The following is a 27,253-nucleotide window of genomic DNA, read 5'->3' on the forward strand; positions in this document are numbered from 1 at the left end:
TACTCAACTGACGACAAGAATATCACTAACAAACAACAATACTCAACTGACGACAAGAATATCACTAACTAACAACAATACTCAACTGACGACAAGAATATCACTAACTAACAACAATACTCAACTGACGACAAGAATATCACTAACTAACAACAATACTCAACTGACGACAAGAATATCACTAACAAACAACAATACTCAACTGACGACAAGAATATCACTAACTAACAACAATACTCAACTGACGACAAGAATATCACTAACTAACAACAATACTCAACTGACGACAAGAATATCACTAACAAACAACAATACTCAACTGACGACAAGAATATCACTAACTAACAACAATACTCAACTGACGACAAGAATATCACTAACTAACAACAATACTCAACTGACGACAAGAATATCACTAACAAACAACAATACTCAACTGACGACAAGAATATCACTAACAACAACAATACTCAACTGACGACAAGAATATCACTAACAAACAACAATACTCAACTGACGACAAGAATATCACTAACTAACAACAATACTCAACTGACGACAAGAATATCACTAACTAACAACAATACTCAACTGACGACAAGAATATCACTAACTAACAACAACAATACTCAACTGACGACAAGAATATCACTAACTAACAACAATACTCAACTGACGACAAGAATATCACTAACTAACAACAATACTCAACTGACGACAAGAATATCACTAACTAACAACAATACTCAACTGACGACAAGAATATCACTAACTAACAACAATACTCAACTGACGACAAGAATATCACTAACTAACAACAATACTCAACTGACGACAAGAATATCACTAACTAACAACAATACTCAACTGACGACAAGAATATCACTAACTAACAACAATACTCAACTGACGACAAGAATATCACTAACAAACAACAATACTCAACTGACGACAAGAATATCACTAACAAACAACAATACTCAACTGACGACAAGAATATCACTAACTAACAACAATACTCAACTGACGACAAGAATATCACTAACAAACAACAATACTCAACTGACGACAAGAATATCACTAACTAACAACAATACTCAACTGACGACAAGAATATCACTAACTAACAACAATACTCAACTGACGACAAGAATATCACTAACTAACAACAATACTCAACTGACGACAAGAATATCACTAACAAACAACAATACTCAACTGACGACAAGAATATCACTAACAAACAACAATACTCAACTGACGACAAGAATATCACTAACTAACAACAATACTCAACTGACGACAAGAATATCACTAACTAACAACAATACTCAACTGACGACAAGAATATCACTAACTAAACAACAATACTCAACTGACGACAAGAATATCACTAACTAACAACAATACTCAACTGACGACAAGAATATCACTAACTAACAACAATACTCAACTGACGACAAGAATATCACTAACTAACAACAATACTCAACTGACGACAAGAATATCACTAACAAAAAACAATACTCAACTGACGACAAGAATATCACTAACTAACAACAATACTCAACTGACGACAAGAATATCACTAACTAACAACAATACTCAACTGACGACAAGAATATCACTAACTAACAACAATACTCAACTGACGACAAGAATATCACTAACAAACAACAATACTCAACTGACGACAAGAATATCACTAACTAACAACAATACTCAACTGACGACAAGAATATCACTAACTAACAACAATACTCAACTGACGACAAAGAATATCACTAACTAACAACAATACTCAACTGACGACAAGAATATCACTAACTAACAACAATACTCAACTGACGACAAGAATATCACTAACAAACAACAATACTCAACTGACGACAAGAATATCACTAACTAACAACAATACTCAACTGACGACAAGAATATCACTAACTAACAACAATACTCAACTGACGACAAGAATATCACTAACTAACAACAATACTCAACTGACGACAAGAATATCACTAACTAACAACAATACTCAACTGACGACAAGAATATCACTAACAACAACAATACTCAACTGACGACAAGAATATCACTAACAAACAACAATACTCAACTGACGACAAGAATATCACTAACTAACAACAATACTCAACTGACGACAAGAATATCACTAACTAACAACAATACTCAACTGACGACAAGAATATCACTAACTAACAACAATACTCAACTGACGACAAGAATATCACTAACTAACAACAATACTCAACTGACGACAAGAATATCACTAACTAACAACAATACTCAACTGACGACAAGAATATCACTAACAAACAACAATACTCAACTGACGACAAGAATATCACTAACTAACAACAATACTCAACTGACGACAAGAATATCACTAACAAACAACAATACTCAACTGACGACAAGAATATCACTAACTAACAACAATACTCAACTGACGACAAGAATATCACTAACTAACAACAATACTCAACTGACGACAAGAATATCACTAACAACAACAATACTCAACTGACGACAAGAATATCACTAACTAACAACAATACTCAACTGACGACAAGAATATCACTAACTAACAACAATACTCAACTGACGACAAGAATATCACTAACAAACAACAATACTCAACTGACGACAAGAATATCACTAACAAACAACAATACTCAACTGACGACAAGAATATCACTAACTAACAACAATACTCAACTGACGACAAGAATATCACTAACAAACAACAATACTCAACTGACGACAAGAATATCACTAACTAACAACAATACTCAACTGACGACAAGAATATCACTAACAAACAACAATACTCAACTGACGACAAGAATATCACTAACTAACAACAATACTCAACTGACGACAAGAATATCACTAACTAACAACAATACTCAACTGACGACAAGAATATCACTAACTAACAACAATACTCAACTGACGACAAGAATATCACTAACTAAACAACAATACTCAACTGACGACAAGAATATCACTAACTAACAACAATACTCAACTGACGACAAGAATATCACTAACTAACAACAATACTCAACTGACAACAAGAATATCACTAACTAACAACAATACTCAACTGACGACAAGAATATCACTAACTAACAACAATACTCAACTGACGACAAGAATATCACTAACAACAACAATACTCAACTGACGACAAGAATATCACTAACCAACAACAATACTCAACTGACGACAAGAATATCACTAACAAACAACAATACTCAACTGACGACAAGAATATCACTAACTAACAACAATACTCAACTGACGACAAGAATATCACTAACTAACAACAATACTCAACTGACGACAAGAATATCACTAACTAACAACAATACTCAACTGACGACAAGAATATCACTAACTAACAACAATACTCAACTGACGACAAGAATATCACTAACTAACAACAATACTCAACTGACGACAAGAATATCACTAACTAACAACAATACTCAACTGACGACAAGAATATCACTAACTAACAACAATACTCAACTGACGACAAGAATATCACTAACTAACAACAATACTCAACTGACGACAAGAATATCACTAACAAACAACAATACTCAACTGACGACAAGAATATCACTAACTAACAACAATACTCAACTGACGACAAGAATATCACTAACTAACAACAATACTCAACTGACGACAAGAATATCACTAACTAACAACAATACTCAACTGACGACAAGAATATCACTAACAAACAACAATACTCAACTGACGACAAGAATATCACTAACTAACAACAATACTCAACTGACGACAAGAATATCACTAACTAACAACAATACTCAACTGACGACAAGAATATCACTAACTAACAACAATACTCAACTGACGACAAGAATATCACTAACAAACAACAATACTCAACTGACGACAAGAATATCACTAACTAACAACAATACTCAACTGACGACAAGAATATCACTAACTAACAACAATACTCAACTGACGACAAGAATATCACTAACTAACAACAATACTCAACTGACGACAAGAATATCACTAACTAACAACAATACTCAACTGACGACAAGAATATCACTAACTAACAACAATACTCAACTGACGACAAGAATATCACTAACTAACAACAATACTCAACTGACGACAAGAATATCACTAACTAACAACAATACTCAACTGACGACAAGAATATCACTAACTAACAACAATACTCAACTGACGACAAGAATATCACTAACTAACAACAATACTCAACTGACGACAAGAATATCACTAACTAACAACAATACTCAACTGACGACAAGAATATCACTAACTAACAACAATACTCAACTGACGACAAGAATATCACTAACTAACAACAATACTCAACTGACGACAAGAATATCACTAACTAACAACAATACTCAACTGACGACAAGAATATCACTAACTAACAACAATACTCAACTGACGACAAGAATATCACTAACTAACAACAATACTCAACTGACTGACGACAAGAATATCACTAACTAACAACAATACTCAACTGACGACAAGAATATCACTAACAAACAACAATACTCAACTGACGACAAGAATATCACTAACTAACAACAATACTCAACTGACGACAAGAATATCACTAACAAACAACAATACTCAACTGACGACAAGAATATCACTAACTAACAACAATACTCAACTGACGACAAGAATATCACTAACTAACAACAATACTCAACTGACGACAAGAATATCACTAACAAACAACAATACTCAACTGACGACAAGAATATCACTAACTAACAACAATACTCAACTGACGACAAGAATATCACTAACTAACAACAATACTCAACTGACGACAAGAATATCACTAACTAACAACAATACTCAACTGACGACAAGAATATCACTAACTAACAACAATACTCAACTGACGACAAGAATATCACTAACTAACAACAATACTCAACTGACGACAAGAATATCACTAACTAACAACAATACTCAACTGACGACAAGAATATCACTAACTAACAACAATACTCAACTGACGACAAGAATATCACTAACTAACAACAATACTCAACTGACGACAAGAATATCACTAACTAACAACAATACTCAACTGACGACAAGAATATCACTAACTAACAACAATACTCAACTGACGACAAGAATATCACTAACAAAATAACAATACTCAACTGACGACAAGAATATCACTAACTAACAACAATACTCAACTGACGACAAGAATATCACTAACTAACAACAATACTCAACTGACGACAAGAATATCACTAACTAACAACAATACTCAACTGACGACAAGAATATCACTAACTAACAACAATACTCAACTGACGACAAGAATATCACTAACTAACAACAATACTCAACTGACGACAAGAATATCACTAACTAACAACAATACTCAACTGACGACAAGAATATCACTAACTAACAACAATACTCAACTGACGACAAGAATATCACTAACTAACAACAATACTCAACTGACGACAAGAATATCACTAACTAACAACAATACTCAACTGACGACAAGAATATCACTAACTAACAACAATACTCAACTGACGACAAGAATATCACTAACTAACAACAATACTCAACTGACGACAAGAATATCACTAACTAACAACAATACTCAACTGACGACAAGAATATCACTAACTAACAACAATACTCAACTGACGACAAGAATATCACTAACTAACAACAATACTCAACTGACGACAAGAATATCACTAACTAACAACAATACTCAACTGACGACAAGAATATCACTAACTAACAACAATACTCAACTGACGACAAGAATATCACTAACAAACAACAATACTCAACTGACGACAAGAATATCACTAACTAACAACAATACTCAACTGACGACAAGAATATCACTAACTAACAACAATACTCAACTGACGACAAGAATATCACTAACTAACAACAATACTCAACTGACGACAAGAATATCACTAACTAACAACAATACTCAACTGACGACAAGAATATCACTAACAAACAACAATACTCAACTGACGACAAGAATATCACTAACTAACAACAATACTCAACTGACGACAAGAATATCACTAACTAACAACAATACTCAACTGACGACAAGAATATCACTAACAAACAACAATACTCAACTGACGACAAGAATATCACTAACTAACAACAATACTCAACTGACGACAAGAATATCACTAACTAACAACAATACTCAACTGACGACAAGAATATCACTAACTAACAACAATACTCAACTGACGACAAGAATATCACTAACTAACAACAATACTCAACTGACGACAAGAATATCACTAACTAACAACAATACTCAACTGACGACAAGAATATCACTAACTAACAACAATACTCAACTGACGACAAGAATATCACTAACAAACAACAATACTCAACTGACGACAAGAATATCACTAACTAACAACAATACTCAACTGACGACAAGAATATCACTAACTAACAACAATACTCAACTGACGACAAGAATATCACTAACTAACAACAATACTCAACTGACGACAAGAATATCACTAACTAACAACAATACTCAACTGACGACAAGAATATCACTAACTAACAACAATACTCAACTGACGACAAGAATATCACTAACTAACAACAATACTCAACTGACGACAAGAATATCACTAACTAACAACAATACTCAACTGACGACAAGAATATCACTAACAAACAACAATACTCAACTGACGACAAGAATATCACTAACAAACAACAATACTCAACTGACGACAAGAATATCACTAACTAACAACAATACTCAACTGACGACAAGAATATCACTAACTAACAACAATACTCAACTGACGACAAGAATATCACTAACAAACAACAATACTCAACTGACGACAAGAATATCACTAACTAACAACAATACTCAACTGACGACAAGAATATCACTAACTAACAACAATACTCAACTGACGACAAGAATATCACTAACTAACAACAATACTCAACTGACGACAAGAATATCACTAACTAACAACAATACTCAACTGACGACAAGAATATCACTAACTAACAACAATACTCAACTGACGACAAGAATATCACTAACTAACAACAATACTCAACTGACGACAAGAATATCACTAACAAACAACAATACTCAACTGACGACAAGAATATCACTAACTAACAACAATACTCAACTGACGACAAGAATATCACTAACTAACAACAATACTCAACTGACGACAAGAATATCACTAACTAACAACAATACTCAACTGACGACAAGAATATCACTAACTAACAACAATACTCAACTGACGACAAGAATATCACTAACTAACAACAATACTCAACTGACGACAAGAATATCACTAACTAACAACAATACTCAACTGACGACAAGAATATCACTAACAAACAACAATACTCAACTGACGACAAGAATATCACTAACTAACAACAATACTCAACTGACGACAAGAATATCACTAACAAACAACAATACTCAACTGACGACAAGAATATCACTAACTAACAACAATACTCAACTGACGACAAGAATATCACTAACTAACAACAATACTCAACTGACGACAAGAATATCACTAACAACAACAATACTCAACTGACGACAAGAATATCACTAACTAACAACAATACTCAACTGACGACAAGAATATCACTAACTAACAACAATACTCAACTGACGACAAGAATATCACTAACTAACAACAATACTCAACTGACGACAAGAATATCACTAACTAACAACAATACTCAACTGACGACAAGAATATCACTAACTAACAACAATACTCAACTGACGACAAGAATATCACTAACTAACAACAATACTCAACTGACGACAAGAATATCACTAACTAACAACAATACTCAACTGACGACAAGAATATCACTAACTAAACAACAATACTCAACTGACGACAAGAATATCACTAACTAACAACAATACTCAACTGACGACAAGAATATCACTAACTAACAACAATACTCAACTGACGACAAGAATATCACTAACTAACAACAATACTCAACTGACGACAAGAATATCACTAACTAACAACAATACTCAACTGACGACAAGAATATCACTAACTAACAACAATACTCAACTGACGACAAGAATATCACTAACTAACAACAATACTCAACTGACGACAAGAATATCACTAACTAACAACAATACTCAACTGACGACAAGAATATCACTAACAAACAACAATACTCAACTGACGACAAGAATATCACTAACTAACAACAATACTCAACTGACGACAAGAATATCACTAACTAACAACAATACTCAACTGACGACAAGAATATCACTAACTAACAACAATACTCAACTGACGACAAGAATATCACTAACTAACAACAATACTCAACTGACGACAAGAATATCACTAACAAACAACAATACTCAACTGACGACAAGAATATCACTAACTAACAACAATACTCAACTGACGACAAGAATATCACTAACTAACAACAATACTCAACTGACGACAAGAATATCACTAACAAACAACAATACTCAACTGACGACAAGAATATCACTAACAAACAACAATACTCAACTGACGACAAGAATATCACTAACTAACAACAATACTCAACTGACGACAAGAATATCACTAACTAACAACAATACTCAACTGACGACAAGAATATCACTAACTAACAACAATACTCAACTGACGACAAGAATATCACTAACTAACAACAATACTCAACTGACGACAAGAATATCACTAACTAACAACAATACTCAACTGACGACAAGAATATCACTAACTAACAACAATACTCAACTGACGACAAGAATATCACTAACAAACAACAATACTCAACTGACGACAAGAATATCACTAACAACAACAATACTCAACTGACGACAAGAATATCACTAACTAACAACAATACTCAACTGACGACAAGAATATCACTAACTAACAACAATACTCAACTGACGACAAGAATATCACTAACTAACAACAATACTCAACTGACGACAAGAATATCACTAACAAACAACAATACTCAACTGACGACAAGAATATCACTAACTAACAACAATACTCAACTGACGACAAGAATATCACTAACTAACAACAATACTCAACTGACGACAAGAATATCACTAACTAACAACAATACTCAACTGACGACAAGAATATCACTAACTAACAACAATACTCAACTGACGACAAGAATATCACTAACTAACAACAATACTCAACTGACGACAAGAATATCACTAACTAACAACAATACTCAACTGACGACAAGAATATCACTAACTAACAACAATACTCAACTGACGACAAGAATATCACTAACTAACAACAATACTCAACTGACGACAAGAATATCACTAACAACAACAATACTCAACTGACGACAAGAATATCACTAACTAACAACAATACTCAACTGACGACAAGAATATCACTAACTAACAACAATACTCAACTGACGACAAGAATATCACTAACTAACAACAATACTCAACTGACGACAAGAATATCACTAACTAACAACAATACTCAACTGACGACAAGAATATCACTAACTAACAACAATACTCAACTGACGACAAGAATATCACTAACTAACAACAATACTCAACTGACGACAAGAATATCACTAACTAACAACAATACTCAACTGACGACAAGAATATCACTAACAAACAACAATACTCAACTGACGACAAGAATATCACTAACTAACAACAATACTCAACTGACGACAAGAATATCACTAACAAACAACAATACTCAACTGACGACAAGAATATCACTAACTAACAACAATACTCAACTGACGACAAGAATATCACTAACTAACAACAATACTCAACTGACGACAAGAATATCACTAACAAACAACAATACTCAACTGACGACAAGAATATCACTAACTAACAACAATACTCAACTGACGACAAGAATATCACTAACTAACAACAATACTCAACTGACGACAAGAATATCACTAACTAACAACAATACTCAACTGACGACAAGAATATCACTAACTAACAACAATACTCAACTGACGACAAGAATATCACTAACTAACAACAATACTCAACTGACGACAAGAATATCACTAACTAACAACAATACTCAACTGACGACAAGAATATCACTAACTAACAACAATACTCAACTGACGACAAGAATATCACTAACTAACAACAATACTCAACTGACGACAAGAATATCACTAACTAACAACAATACTCAACTGACGACAAGAATATCACTAACTAACAACAATACTCAACTGACGACAAGAATATCACTAACTAACAACAATACTCAACTGACGACAAGAATATCACTAACTAACAACAATACTCAACTGACGACAAGAATATCACTAACTAACAACAATACTCAACTGACGACAAGAATATCACTAACAAACAACAATACTCAACTGACGACAAGAATATCACTAACTAACAACAATACTCAACTGACGACAAGAATATCACTAACTAACAACAATACTCAACTGACGACAAGAATATCACTAACTAACAACAATACTCAACTGACGACAAGAATATCACTAACTAACAACAATACTCAACTGACGACAAGAATATCACTAACTAACAACAATACTCAACTGACGACAAGAATATCACTAACTAACAACAATACTCAACTGACGACAAGAATATCACTAACTAACAACAATACTCAACTGACGACAAGAATATCACTAACAAACAACAATACTCAACTGACGACAAGAATATCACTAACTAACAACAATACTCAACTGACGACAAGAATATCACTAACTAACAACAATACTCAACTGACGACAAGAATATCACTAACTAACAACAATACTCAACTGACGACAAGAATATCACTAACAACAACAATACTCAACTGACGACAAGAATATCACTAACTAACAACAATACTCAACTGACGACAAGAATATCACTAACTAACAACAATACTCAACTGACGACAAGAATATCACTAACAAACAACAATACTCAACTGACGACAAGAATATCACTAACTAACAACAATACTCAACTGACGACAAGAATATCACTAACAAACAACAATACTCAACTGACGACAAGAATATCACTAACTAACAACAATACTCAACTGACGACAAGAATATCACTAACTAACAACAATACTCAACTGACGACAAGAATATCACTAACTAACAACAATACTCAACTGACGACAAGAATATCACTAACTAACAACAATACTCAACTGACGACAAGAATATCACTAACTAACAACAATACTCAACTGACGACAAGAATATCACTAACTAACAACAATACTCAACTGACGACAAGAATATCACTAACAAACAACAATACTCAACTGACGACAAGAATATCACTAACAAACAACAATACTCAACTGACGACAAGAATATCACTAACTAACAACAATACTCAACTGACGACAAGAATATCACTAACTAACAACAATACTCAACTGACGACAAGAATATCACTAACTAACAACAATACTCAACTGACGACAAGAATATCACTAACTAACAACAATACTCAACTGACGACAAGAATATCACTAACTAACAACAATACTCAACTGACGACAAGAATATCACTAACTAACAACAATACTCAACTGACGACAAGAATATCACTAACTAACAACAATACTCAACTGACGACAAGAATATCACTAACAACAACAATACTCAACTGACGACAAGAATATCACTAACTAACAACAATACTCAACTGACGACAAGAATATCACTAACTAACAACAATACTCAACTGACGACAAGAATATCACTAACTAACAACAATACTCAACTGACGACAAGAATATCACTAACTAACAACAATACTCAACTGACGACAAGAATATCACTAACTAACAACAATACTCAACTGACGACAAGAATATCACTAACTAACAACAATACTCAACTGACGACAAGAATATCACTAACTAACAACAATACTCAACTGACGACAAGAATATCACTAACTAACAACAATACTCAACTGACGACAAGAATATCACTAACTAACAACAATACTCAACTGACGACAAGAATATCACTAACAAACAACAATACTCAACTGACGACAAGAATATCACTAACTAACAACAATACTCAACTGACGACAAGAATATCACTAACTAACAACAATACTCAACTGACGACAAGAATATCACTAACTAACAACAATACTCAACTGACGACAAGAATATCACTAACAACAACAATACTCAACTGACGACAAGAATATCACTAACTAACAACAATACTCAACTGACGACAAGAATATCACTAACTAACAACAATACTCAACTGACGACAAGAATATCACTAACAACAACAATACTCAACTGACGACAAGAATATCACTAACTAACAACAATACTCAACTGACGACAAGAATATCACTAACTAACAACAATACTCAACTGACGACAAGAATATCACTAACTAACAACAATACTCAACTGACGACAAGAATATCACTAACTAACAACAATACTCAACTGACGACAAGAATATCACTAACTAACAACAATACTCAACTGACGACAAGAATATCACTAACTAACAACAATACTCAACTGACGACAAGAATATCACTAACTAACAACAATACTCAACTGACGACAAGAATATCACTAACAACAACAATACTCAACTGACGACAAGAATATCACTAACTAACAACAATACTCAACTGACGACAAGAATATCACTAACTAACAACAATACTCAACTGACGACAAGAATATCACTAACTAACAACAATACTCAACTGACGACAAGAATATCACTAACTAACAACAATACTCAACTGACGACAAGAATATCACTAACAAACAACAATACTCAACTGACGACAAGAATATCACTAACTAACAACAATACTCAACTGACGACAAGAATATCACTAACTAACAACAATACTCAACTGACGACAAGAATATCACTAACTAACAACAATACTCAACTGACGACAAGAATATCACTAACTAACAACAATACTCAACTGACGACAAGAATATCACTAACAACAACAATACTCAACTGACGACAAGAATATCACTAACAAACAACAATACTCAACTGACGACAAGAATATCACTAACTAACAACAATACTCAACTGACGACAAGAATATCACTAACAACAACAATACTCAACTGACGACAAGAATATCACTAACTAACAACAATACTCAACTGACGACAAGAATATCACTAACTAACAACAATACTCAACTGACGACAAGAATATCACTAACAAACAACAATACTCAACTGACGACAAGAATATCACTAACTAACAACAATACTCAACTGACGACAAGAATATCACTAACAAACAACAATACTCAACTGACGACAAGAATATCACTAACTAACAACAATACTCAACTGACGACAAGAATATCACTAACAAACAACAATACTCAACTGACGACAAGAATATCACTAACTAACAACAATACTCAACTGACGACAAGAATATCACTAACTAACAACAATACTCAACTGACGACAAGAATATCACTAACTAACAACAATACTCAACTGACGACAAGAATATCACTAACTAACAACAATACTCAACTGACGACAAGAATATCACTAACTAACAACAATACTCAACTGACGACAAGAATATCACTAACTAACAACAATACTCAACTGACGACAAGAATATCACTAACTAACAACAATACTCAACTGACGACAAGAATATCACTAACTAACAACAATACTCAACTGACGACAAGAATATCACTAACTAACAACAATACTCAACTGACGACAAGAATATCACTAACTAACAACAATACTCAACTGACGACAAGAATATCACTAACTAACAACAATACTCAACTGACGACAAGAATATCACTAACAACAACAATACTCAACTGACGACAAGAATATCACTAACTAACAACAATACTCAACTGACGACAAGAATATCACTAACTAACAACAATACTCAACTGACGACAAGAATATCACTAACTAACAACAATACTCAACTGACGACAAGAATATCACTAACTAACAACAATACTCAACTGACGACAAGAATATCACTAACTAACAACAATACTCAACTGACGACAAGAATATCACTAACTAACAACAATACTCAACTGACGACAAGAATATCACTAACTAACAACAATACTCAACTGACGACAAGAATATCACTAACTAACAACAATACTCAACTGACGACAAGAATATCACTAACTAACAACAATACTCAACTGACGACAAGAATATCACTAACTAACAACAATACTCAACTGACGACAAGAATATCACTAACTAACAACAATACTCAACTGACGACAAGAATATCACTAACTAACAACAATACTCAACTGACGACAAGAATATCACTAACTAACAACAATACTCAACTGACGACAAGAATATCACTAACAAACAACAATACTCAACTGACGACAAGAATATCACTAACTAACAACAATACTCAACTGACGACAAGAATATCACTAACTAACAACAATACTCAACTGACGACAAGAATATCACTAACTAACAACAATACTCAACTGACGACAAGAATATCACTAACTAACAACAATACTCAACTGACGACAAGAATATCACTAACTAACAACAATACTCAACTGACGACAAGAATATCACTAACTAACAACAATACTCAACTGACGACAAGAATATCACTAACTAACAACAATACTCAACTGACGACAAGAATATCACTAACTAACAACAATACTCAACTGACGACAAGAATATCACTAACAAACAACAATACTCAACTGACGACAAGAATATCACTAACTAACAACAATACTCAACTGACGACAAGAATATCACTAACAAACAACAATACTCAACTGACGACAAGAATATCACTAACTAACAACAATACTCAACTGACGACAAGAATATCACTAACTAACAACAATACTCAACTGACGACAAGAATATCACTAACTAACAACAATACTCAACTGACGACAAGAATATCACTAACAAACAACAATACTCAACTGACGACAAGAATATCACTAACTAACAACAATACTCAACTGACGACAAGAATATCACTAACTAACAACAATACTCAACTGACGACAAGAATATCACTAACTAACAACAATACTCAACTGACGACAAGAATATCACTAACTAACAACAATACTCAACTGACGACAAGAATATCACTAACTAACAACAATACTCAACTGACGACAAGAATATCACTAACTAACAACAATACTCAACTGACGACAAGAATATCACTAACTAACAACAATACTCAACTGACGACAAGAATATCACTAACTAACAACAATACTCAACTGACGACAAGAATATCACTAACTAACAACAATACTCAACTGACGACAAGAATATCACTAACTAACAACAATACTCAACTGACGACAAGAATATCACTAACTAACAACAATACTCAACTGACGACAAGAATATCACTAACTAACAACAATACTCAACTGACGACAAGAATATCACTAACTAACAACAATACTCAACTGACGACAAGAATATCACTAACTAACAACAATACTCAACTGACGACAAGAATATCACTAACAAACAACAATACTCAACTGACGACAAGAATATCACTAACTAACAACAATACTCAACTGACGACAAGAATATCACTAACTAACAACAATACTCAACTGACGACAAGAATATCACTAACAAACAACAATACTCAACTGACGACAAGAATATCACTAACTAACAACAATACTCAACTGACGACAAGAATATCACTAACTAACAACAATACTCAACTGACGACAAGAATATCACTAACTAACAACAATACTCAACTGACGACAAGAATATCACTAACTAACAACAATACTCAACTGACGACAAGAATATCACTAACTAACAACAATACTCAACTGACGACAAGAATATCACTAACTAACAACAATACTCAACTGACGACAAGAATATCACTAACTAACAACAATACTCAACTGACGACAAGAATATCACTAACTAACAACAATACTCAACTGACGACAAGAATATCACTAACAACAACAATACTCAACTGACGACAAGAATATCACTAACTAACAACAATACTCAACTGACGACAAGAATATCACTAACAAACAACAATACTCAACTGACGACAAGAATATCACTAACTAACAACAATACTCAACTGACGACAAGAATATCACTAACTAACAACAATACTCAACTGACGACAAGAATATCACTAACTAACAACAATACTCAACTGACGACAAGAATATCACTAACTAACAACAATACTCAACTGACGACAAGAATATCACTAACTAACAACAATACTCAACTGACGACAAGAATATCACTAACTAACAACAATACTCAACTGACGACAAGAATATCACTAACTAACAACAATACTCAACTGACGACAAGAATATCACTAACTAACAACAATACTCAACTGACGACAAGAATATCACTAACTAACAACAATACTCAACTGACGACAAGAATATCACTAACAAAACAACAATACTCAACTGACGACAAGAATATCACTAACTAACAACAATACTCAACTGACGACAAGAATATCACTAACTAACAACAATACTCAACTGACGACAAGAATATCACTAACTAACAACAATACTCAACTGACGACAAGAATATCACTAACTAACAACAATACTCAACTGACGACAAGAATATCACTAACTAACAACAATACTCAACTGACGACAAGAATATCACTAACTAACAACAATACTCAACTGACGACAAGAATATCACTAACTAACAACAATACTCAACTGACGACAAGAATATCACTAACTAACAACAATACTCAACTGACGACAAGAATATCACTAACTAACAACAATACTCAACTGACGACAAGAATATCACTAACTAACAACAATACTCAACTGACGACAAGAATATCACTAACAAACAACAATACTCAACTGACGACAAGAATATCACTAACTAACAACAATACTCAACTGACGACAAGAATATCACTAACTAACAACAATACTCAACTGACGACAAGAATATCACTAACTAACAACAATACTCAACTGACGACAAGAATATCACTAACTAACAACAATACTCAACTGACGACAAGAATATCACTAACTAACAACAATACTCAACTGACGACAAGAATATCACTAACTAACAACAATACTCAACTGACGACAAGAATATCACTAACTAACAACAATACTCAACTGACGACAAGAATATCACTAACTAACAACAATACTCAACTGACGACAAGAATATCACTAACTAACAACAATACTCAACTGACGACAAGAATATCACTAACTAACAACAATACTCAACTGACGACAAGAATATCACTAACAAACAACAATACTCAACTGACGACAAGAATATCACTAACTAACAACAATACTCAACTGACGACAAGAATATCACTAACTAACAACAATACTCAACTGACGACAAGAATATCACTAACTAACAACAATACTCAACTGACGACAAGAATATCACTAACTAACAACAATACTCAACTGACGACAAGAATATCACTAACAAACAACAATACTCAACTGACGACAAGAATATCACTAACTAACAACAATACTCAACTGACGACAAGAATATCACTAACAAACAACAATACTCAACTGACGACAAGAATATCACTAACTAACAACAATACTCAACTGACGACAAGAATATCACTAACTAACAACAATACTCAACTGACGACAAGAATATCACTAACTAACAACAATACTCAACTGACGACAAGAATATCACTAACAACAACAATACTCAACTGACGACAAGAATATCACTAACTAACAACAATGACGACAAGAATATCACTAACTAACAACAATACTCAACTGACGACAAGAATATCACTAACTAACAACAATACTCAACTGACGACAAGAATATCACTAACTAACAACAATACTCAACTGACGACAAGAATATCACTAACTAACAACAATACTCAACTGACGACAAGAATATCACTAACTAACAACAATACTCAACTGACGACAAGAATATCACTAACAAACAACAATACTCAACTGACGACAAGAATATCACTAACTAACAACAATACTCAACTGACGACAAGAATATCACTAACAAACAACAATACTCAACTGACGACAAGAATATCACTAACAAACAACAATACTCAACTGACGACAAGAATATCACTAACTAACAACAATACTCAACTGACGACAAGAATATCACTAACTAACAACAATACTCAACTGACGACAAGAATATCACTAACAAACAACAATACTCAACTGACGACAAGAATATCACTAACTAACAACAATACTCAACTGACGACAAGAATATCACTAACTAACAACAATACTCAACTGACGACAAGAATATCACTAACAACAACAATACTCAACTGACGACAAGAATATCACTAACTAACAACAATACTCAACTGACGACAAGAATATCACTAACAAACAACAATACTCAACTGACGACAAGAATATCACTAACAAACAACAATACTCAACTGACGACAAGAATATCACTAACTAACAACAATACTCAACTGACGACAAGAATATCACTAACAAACAACAATACTCAACTGACGACAAGAATATCACTAACTAACAACAATACTCAACTGACGACAAGAATATCACTAACAAACAACAATACTCAACTGACGACAAGAATATCACTAACTAACAACAATACTCAACTGACGACAAGAATATCACTAACTAACAACAATACTCAACTGACGACAAGAATATCACTAACTAACAACAATACTCAACTGACGACAAGAATATCACTAACTAACAACAATACTCAACTGACGACAAGAATATCACTAACAAACAACAATACTCAACTGACGACAAGAATATCACTAACTAACAACAATACTCAACTGACGACAAGAATATCACTAACTAACAACAATACTCAACTGACGACAAGAATATCACTAACTAACAACAATACTCAACTGACGACAAGAATATCACTAACTAACAACAATACTCAACTGACGACAAGAATATCACTAACTAACAACAATACTCAACTGACGACAAGAATATCACTAACTAACAACAATACTCAACTGACGACAAGAATATCACTAACTAACAACAATACTCAACTGACGACAAGAATATCACTAACTAACAACAATACTCAACTGACGACAAGAATATCACTAACTAACAACAATACTCAACTGACGACAAGAATATCACTAACTAACAACAATACTCAACTGACGACAAGAATATCACTAACTAACAACAATACTCAACTGACGACAAGAATATCACTAACTAACAACAATACTCAACTGACGACAAGAATATCACTAACTAACAACAATACTCAACTGACGACAAGAATATCACTAACTAACAACAATACTCAACTGACGACAAGAATATCACTAACTAACAACAATACTCAACTGACGACAAGAATATCACTAACAACAACAATACTCAACTGACGACAAGAATATCACTAACTAACAACAATACTCAACTGACGACAAGAATATCACTAACTAACAACAATACTCAACTGACGACAAGAATATCACTAACAAACAACAATACTCAACTGACGACAAGAATATCACTAACTAACAACAATACTCAACTGACGACAAGAATATCACTAACTAACAACAATACTCAACTGACGACAAGAATATCACTAACTAACAACAATACTCAACTGACGACAAGAATATCACTAACAAACAACAATACTCAACTGACGACAAGAATATCACTAACTAACAACAATACTCAACTGACGACAAGAATATCACTAACTAACAACAATACTCAACTGACGACAAGAATATCACTAACTAACAACAATACTCAACTGACGACAAGAATATCACTAACTAACAACAATACTCAACTGACGACAAGAATATCACTAACTAACAACAATACTCAACTGACGACAAGAATATCACTAACTAACAACAATACTCAACTGACGACAAGAATATCACTAACAACAACAATACTCAACTGACGACAAAGAATATCACTAACTAACAACAATACTCAACTGACGACAAGAATATCACTAACTAACAACAATACTCAACTGACGACAAGAATATCACTAACAACAACAATACTCAACTGACGACAAGAATATCACTAACTAACAACAATACTCAACTGACGACAAGAATATCACTAACTAACAACAATACTCAACTGACGACAAGAATATCACTAACTAACAACAATACTCAACTGACGACAAGAATATCACTAACAAACAACAATACTCAACTGACGACAAGAATATCACTAACTAACAACAATACTCAACTGACGACAAGAATATCACTAACTAACAACAATACTCAACTGACGACAAGAATATCACTAACTAACAACAATACTCAACTGACGACAAGAATATCACTAACTAACAACAATACTCAACTGACGACAAGAATATCACTAACTAACAACAATACTCAACTGACGACAAGAATATCACTAACTAACAACAATACTCAACTGACGACAAGAATATCACTAACTAACAACAATACTCAACTGACGACAAGAATATCACTAACTAACAACAATACTCAACTGACGACAAGAATATCACTAACAAACAACAATACTCAACTGACGACAAGAATATCACTAACTAACAACAATACTCAACTGACGACAAGAATATCACTAACTAACAACAATACTCAACTGACGACAAGAATATCACTAACTAACAACAATACTCAACTGACGACAAGAATATCACTAACAAACAACAATACTCAACTGACGACAAGAATATCACTAACTAACAACAATACTCAACTGACGACAAGAATATCACTAACTAACAACAATACTCAACTGACGACAAGAATATCACTAACTAACAACAATACTCAACTGACGACAAGAATATCACTAACTAACAACAATACTCAACTGACGACAAGAATATCACTAACTAACAACAATACTCAACTGACGACAAGAATATCACTAACTAACAACAATACTCAACTGACGACAAGAATATCACTAACAAACAACAATACTCAACTGACGACAAGAATATCACTAACTAACAACAATACTCAACTGACGACAAGAATATCACTAACTAACAACAATACTCAACTGACGACAAGAATATCACTAACTAACAACAATACTCAACTGACGACAAGAATATCACTAACTAACAACAATACTCAACTGACGACAAGAATATCACTAACAAACAACAATACTCAACTGACGACAAGAATATCACTAACTAACAACAATACTCAACTGACGACAAGAATATCACTAACTAACAACAATACTCAACTGACGACAAGAATATCACTAACTAACAACAATACTCAACTGACGACAAGAATATCACTAACAAACAACAATACTCAACTGACGACAAGAATATCACTAACTAACAACAATACTCAACTGACGACAAGAATATCACTAACAACAACAATACTCAACTGACGACAAGAATATCACTAACTAACAACAATACTCAACTGACGACAAGAATATCACTAACTAACAACAATACTCAACTGACGACAAGAATATCACTAACTAACAACAATACTCAACTGACGACAAGAATATCACTAACTAACAACAATACTCAACTGACGACAAGAATATCACTAACTAACAACAATACTCAACTGACGACAAGAATATCACTAACTAACAACAATACTCAACTGACGACAAGAATATCACTAACTAACAACAATACTCAACTGACGACAAGAATATCACTAACTAACAACAATACTCAACTGACGACAAGAATATCACTAACTAACAACAATACTCAACTGACGACAAGAATATCACTAACTAACAACAATACTCAACTGACGACAAGAATATCACTAACAAACAACAATACTCAACTGACGACAAGAATATCACTAACAAACAACAATACTCAACTGACGACAAGAATATCACTAACTAACAACAATACTCAACTGACGACAAGAATATCACTAACTAACAACAATACTCAACTGACGACAAGAATATCACTAACAACAACAATACTCAACTGACGACAAGAATATCACTAACTAACAACAATACTCAACTGACGACAAGAATATCACTAACTAACAACAATACTCAACTGACGACAAGAATATCACTAACTAACAACAATACTCAACTGACGACAAGAATATCACTAACTAACAACAATACTCAACTGACGACAAGAATATCACTAACAAACAACAATACTCAACTGACGACAAGAATATCACTAACTAACAACAATACTCAACTGACGACAAGAATATCACTAACTAACAACAATACTCAACTGACGACAAGAATATCACTAACTAACAACAATACTCAACTGACGACAAGAATATCACTAACTAACAACAATACTCAACTGACGACAAGAATATCACTAACTAACAACAATAATACTCAACTGACGACAAGAATATCACTAACTAACAACAATACTCAACTGACGACAAGAATATCACTAACAAACAACAATACTCAACTGACGACAAGAATATCACTAACTAACAACAATACTCAACTGACGACAAGAATATCACTAACTAACAACAATACTCAACTGACGACAAGAATATCACTAACTAACAACAATACTCAACTGACGACAAGAATATCACTAACTAACAACAATACTCAACTGACGACAAGAATATCACTAACTAACAACAATACTCAACTGACGACAAGAATATCACTAACTAACAACAATACTCAACTGACGACAAGAATATCACTAACAAGAACAACAATACTCAACTGACGACAAGAATATCACTAACTAACAACAATACTCAACTGACGACAAGAATATCACTAACTAACAACAATACTCAACTGACGACAAGAATATCACTAACTAACAACAATACTCAACTGACGACAAGAATATCACTAACAAACAACAATACTCAACTGACGACAAGAATATCACTAACTAACAACAATACTCAACTGACGACAAGAATATCACTAACTAACAACAATACTCAACTGACGACAAGAATATCACTAACAACAACAATACTCAACTGACGACAAGAATATCACTAACAAACAACAATACTCAACTGACGACAAGAATATCACTAACTAACAACAATACTCAACTGACGACAAGAATATCACTAACAACAACAATACTCAACTGACGACAAGAATATCACTAACTAACAACAATACTCAACTGACGACAAGAATATCACTAACTAACAACAATACTCAACTGACGACAAGAATATCACTAACAACAACAATACTCAACTGACGACAAGAATATCACTAACAAACAACAATACTCAACTGACGACAAGAATATCACTAACTAACAACAATACTCAACTGACGACAAGAATATCACTAACTAACAACAATACTCAACTGACGACAAGAATATCACTAACTAACAACAATACTCAACTGACGACAAGAATATCACTAACAAACAACAATACTCAACTGACGACAAGAATATCACTAACTAACAACAATACTCAACTGACGACAAGAATATCACTAACAAACAACAATACTCAACTGACGACAAGAATATCACTAACTAACAACAATACTCAACTGACGACAAGAATATCACTAACTAACAACAATACTCAACTGACGACAAGAATATCACTAACTAACAACAATACTCAACTGACGACAAGAATATCACTAACTAACAACAATACTCAACTGACGACAAGAATATCACTAACTAACAACAATACTCAACTGACGACAAGAATATCACTAACAAACAACAATACTCAACTGACGACAAGAATATCACTAACTAACAACAATACTCAACTGACGACAAGAATATCACTAACTAACAACAATACTCAACTGACGACAAGAATATCACTAACTAACAACAATACTCAACTGACGACAAGAATATCACTAACTAACAACAATACTCAACTGACGACAAGAATATCACTAACTAACAACAATACTCAACTGACGACAAGAATATCACTAACTAACAACAATACTCAACTGACGACAAGAATATCACTAACAAACAACAATACTCAACTGACGACAAGAATATCACTAACTAACAACAATACTCAACTGACGACAAGAATATCACTAACAAAAACAATACTCAACTGACGACAAGAATATCACTAACTAACAACAATACTCAACTGACGACAAGAATATCACTAACAAACAACAATACTCAACTGACGACAAGAATATCACTAACTAACAACAATACTCAACTGACGACAAGAATATCACTAACTAAAAACAATACTCAACTGACGACAAGAATATCACTAACTAACAACAATACTCAACTGACGACAAGAATATCACTAACTAACAACAATACTCAACTGACGACAAGAATATCACTAACAACAACAATACTCAACTGACGACAAGAATATCACTAACAAACAACAATACTCAACTGACGACAAGAATATCACTAACTAACAACAATACTCAACTGACGACAAGAATATCACTAACTAACAACAATACTCAACTGACGACAAGAATATCACTAACTAACAACAATACTCAACTGACGACAAGAATATCACTAACTAACAACAATACTCAACTGACGACAAGAATATCACTAACTAACAACAATACTCAACTGACGACAAGAATATCACTAACAAACAACAATACTCAACTGACGACAAGAATATCACTAACAACAACAATACTCAACTGACGACAAGAATATCACTAACAAACAACAATACTCAACTGACGACAAGAATATCACTAACTAACAACAATACTCAACTGACGACAAGAATATCACTAACAAACAACAATACTCAACTGACGACAAGAATATCACTAACTAACAACAATACTCAACTGACGACAAGAATATCACTAACTAACAACAATACTCAACTGACGACAAGAATATCACTAACTAACAACAATACTCAACTGACGACAAGAATATCACTAACTAACAACAATACTCAACTGACGACAAGAATATCACTAACTAACAACAATACTCAACTGACGACAAGAATATCACTAACAAACAACAATACTCAACTGACGACAAGAATATCACTAACTAACAACAATACTCAACTGACGACAAGAATATCACTAACTAACAACAATACTCAACTGACGACAAGAATATCACTAACTAACAACAATACTCAACTGACGACAAGAATATCACTAACTAACAACAATACTCAACTGACGACAAGAATATCACTAACTAACAACAATACTCAACTGACGACAAGAATATCACTAACAAACAACAATACTCAACTGACGACAAGAATATCACTAACTAACAACAATACTCAACTGACGACAAGAATATCACTAACTAACAACAATACTCAACTGACGACAAGAATATCACTAACTAACAACAATACTCAACTGACGACAAGAATATCACTAACTAACAACAATACTCAACTGACGACAAGAATATCACTAACTAACAACAATACTCAACTGACGACAAGAATATCACTAACTAACAACAATACTCAACTGACGACAAGAATATCACTAACAAAAACAATACTCAACTGACGACAAGAATATCACTAACAAACAACAATACTCAACTGACGACAAGAATATCACTAACTAACAACAATACTCAACTGACGACAAGAATATCACTAACTAACAACAATACTCAACTGACGACAAGAATATCACTAACAAACAACAATACTCAACTGACGACAAGAATATCACTAACTAACAACAATACTCAACTGACGACAAGAATATCACTAACTAACAACAATACTCAACTGACGACAAGAATATCACTAACAACAACAATACTCAACTGACGACAAGAATATCACTAACTAACAACAATAATACTCAACTGACGACAAGAATATCACTAACTAAACAACAATACTCAACTGACGACAAGAATATCACTAACTAACAACAATACTCAACTGACGACAAGAATATCACTAACTAACAACAATACTCAACTGACGACAAGAATATCACTAACAAACAACAATATTAACTAACTGACGACAAGAATATCACTAACAAAAACAACAACAATACTCAACTGACGACAAGAATATCACTAACAAACAACAATATTACTAAAAATTATACTAAAAATTATACATATCACCATCTAACAACAATACTCAACTGACGACAAGAATATCACTAACTAACAACAATACTCAACAACAATACTCAACTGACAACAATAATATCACTAACTAACAACAATACTCAACTCACGACAAGAATATCACTAACTATTCGAATTAATGTTCTTTTCCGAATTTTGGGCTTGGCATGGCCAAGCGTGTTAAGGTGTGCGACTCGTAATCTGAGGGTCGCGGGTTCGCATCCCCGTCGCGCCAAACATGCTCATCCTTTTAGCCGTGGGGGCGTTATAATGTGACGGTCAATTTGTTGGTAAAATAGTAGCCCAAAAGTTGGCGGTGTGTGGTGATGACTAGCTGCCTTCCCTCTAGTCTTACACTGCTAAATTAGGGACGGTTAGCACAGATAGCCCTCGAGTAGCTATGTGCGAAATTCAAAAGCAAAAACAAACTTTCCGAATTTCCGTTACGTTGCTATGATACAGTGACGCTTAACAATAGTTCTTGGACGTTGGACGTGCAGTGGTTGTTAAACTAGAGGTTCAGGTTTTTGTAAGAAGTTTAAAATAACCTTAATTTATGACATTAAAATGTTTTTATTATTAATTTCATTGATATATAAATCTTATTTTATTCTTTTAAAAAGTTGTATTTCTTTTTTATTACTTATTGACAAAAACAAGCCTATCATTAGACAAACCCTTAAGAACGTTTTGAATTGCAACAATACGCGAAGATGGTATGTAACGGAGATAATGCAAATAGAATTAAACAATTCCATAGTTTTCGGTTAATTTTAATTTTATTTCGGATATATTTCTGATGTATTTGCATGTTT

The 27,253-nt window shown here is 33.4% G+C and overlaps 1 long non-coding RNA gene across 1 annotated transcript in view; it reads right to left on the minus strand.

Annotated features, from left to right (window-relative positions):
- LOC143242668 (uncharacterized) overlaps positions 1–27,253 on the minus strand; it is a 390,035-nt gene that overhangs the window by 323,051 nt on the left and 39,731 nt on the right. The window lies entirely within an intron of this gene.

The sequence above is a fragment of the Tachypleus tridentatus genome, unplaced genomic scaffold, assembly GCF_004210375.1.
Source record: "Tachypleus tridentatus isolate NWPU-2018 unplaced genomic scaffold, ASM421037v1 Hic_cluster_2, whole genome shotgun sequence".
Classification (NCBI taxonomy): domain Eukaryota; kingdom Metazoa; phylum Arthropoda; class Merostomata; order Xiphosura; family Limulidae; genus Tachypleus; species Tachypleus tridentatus.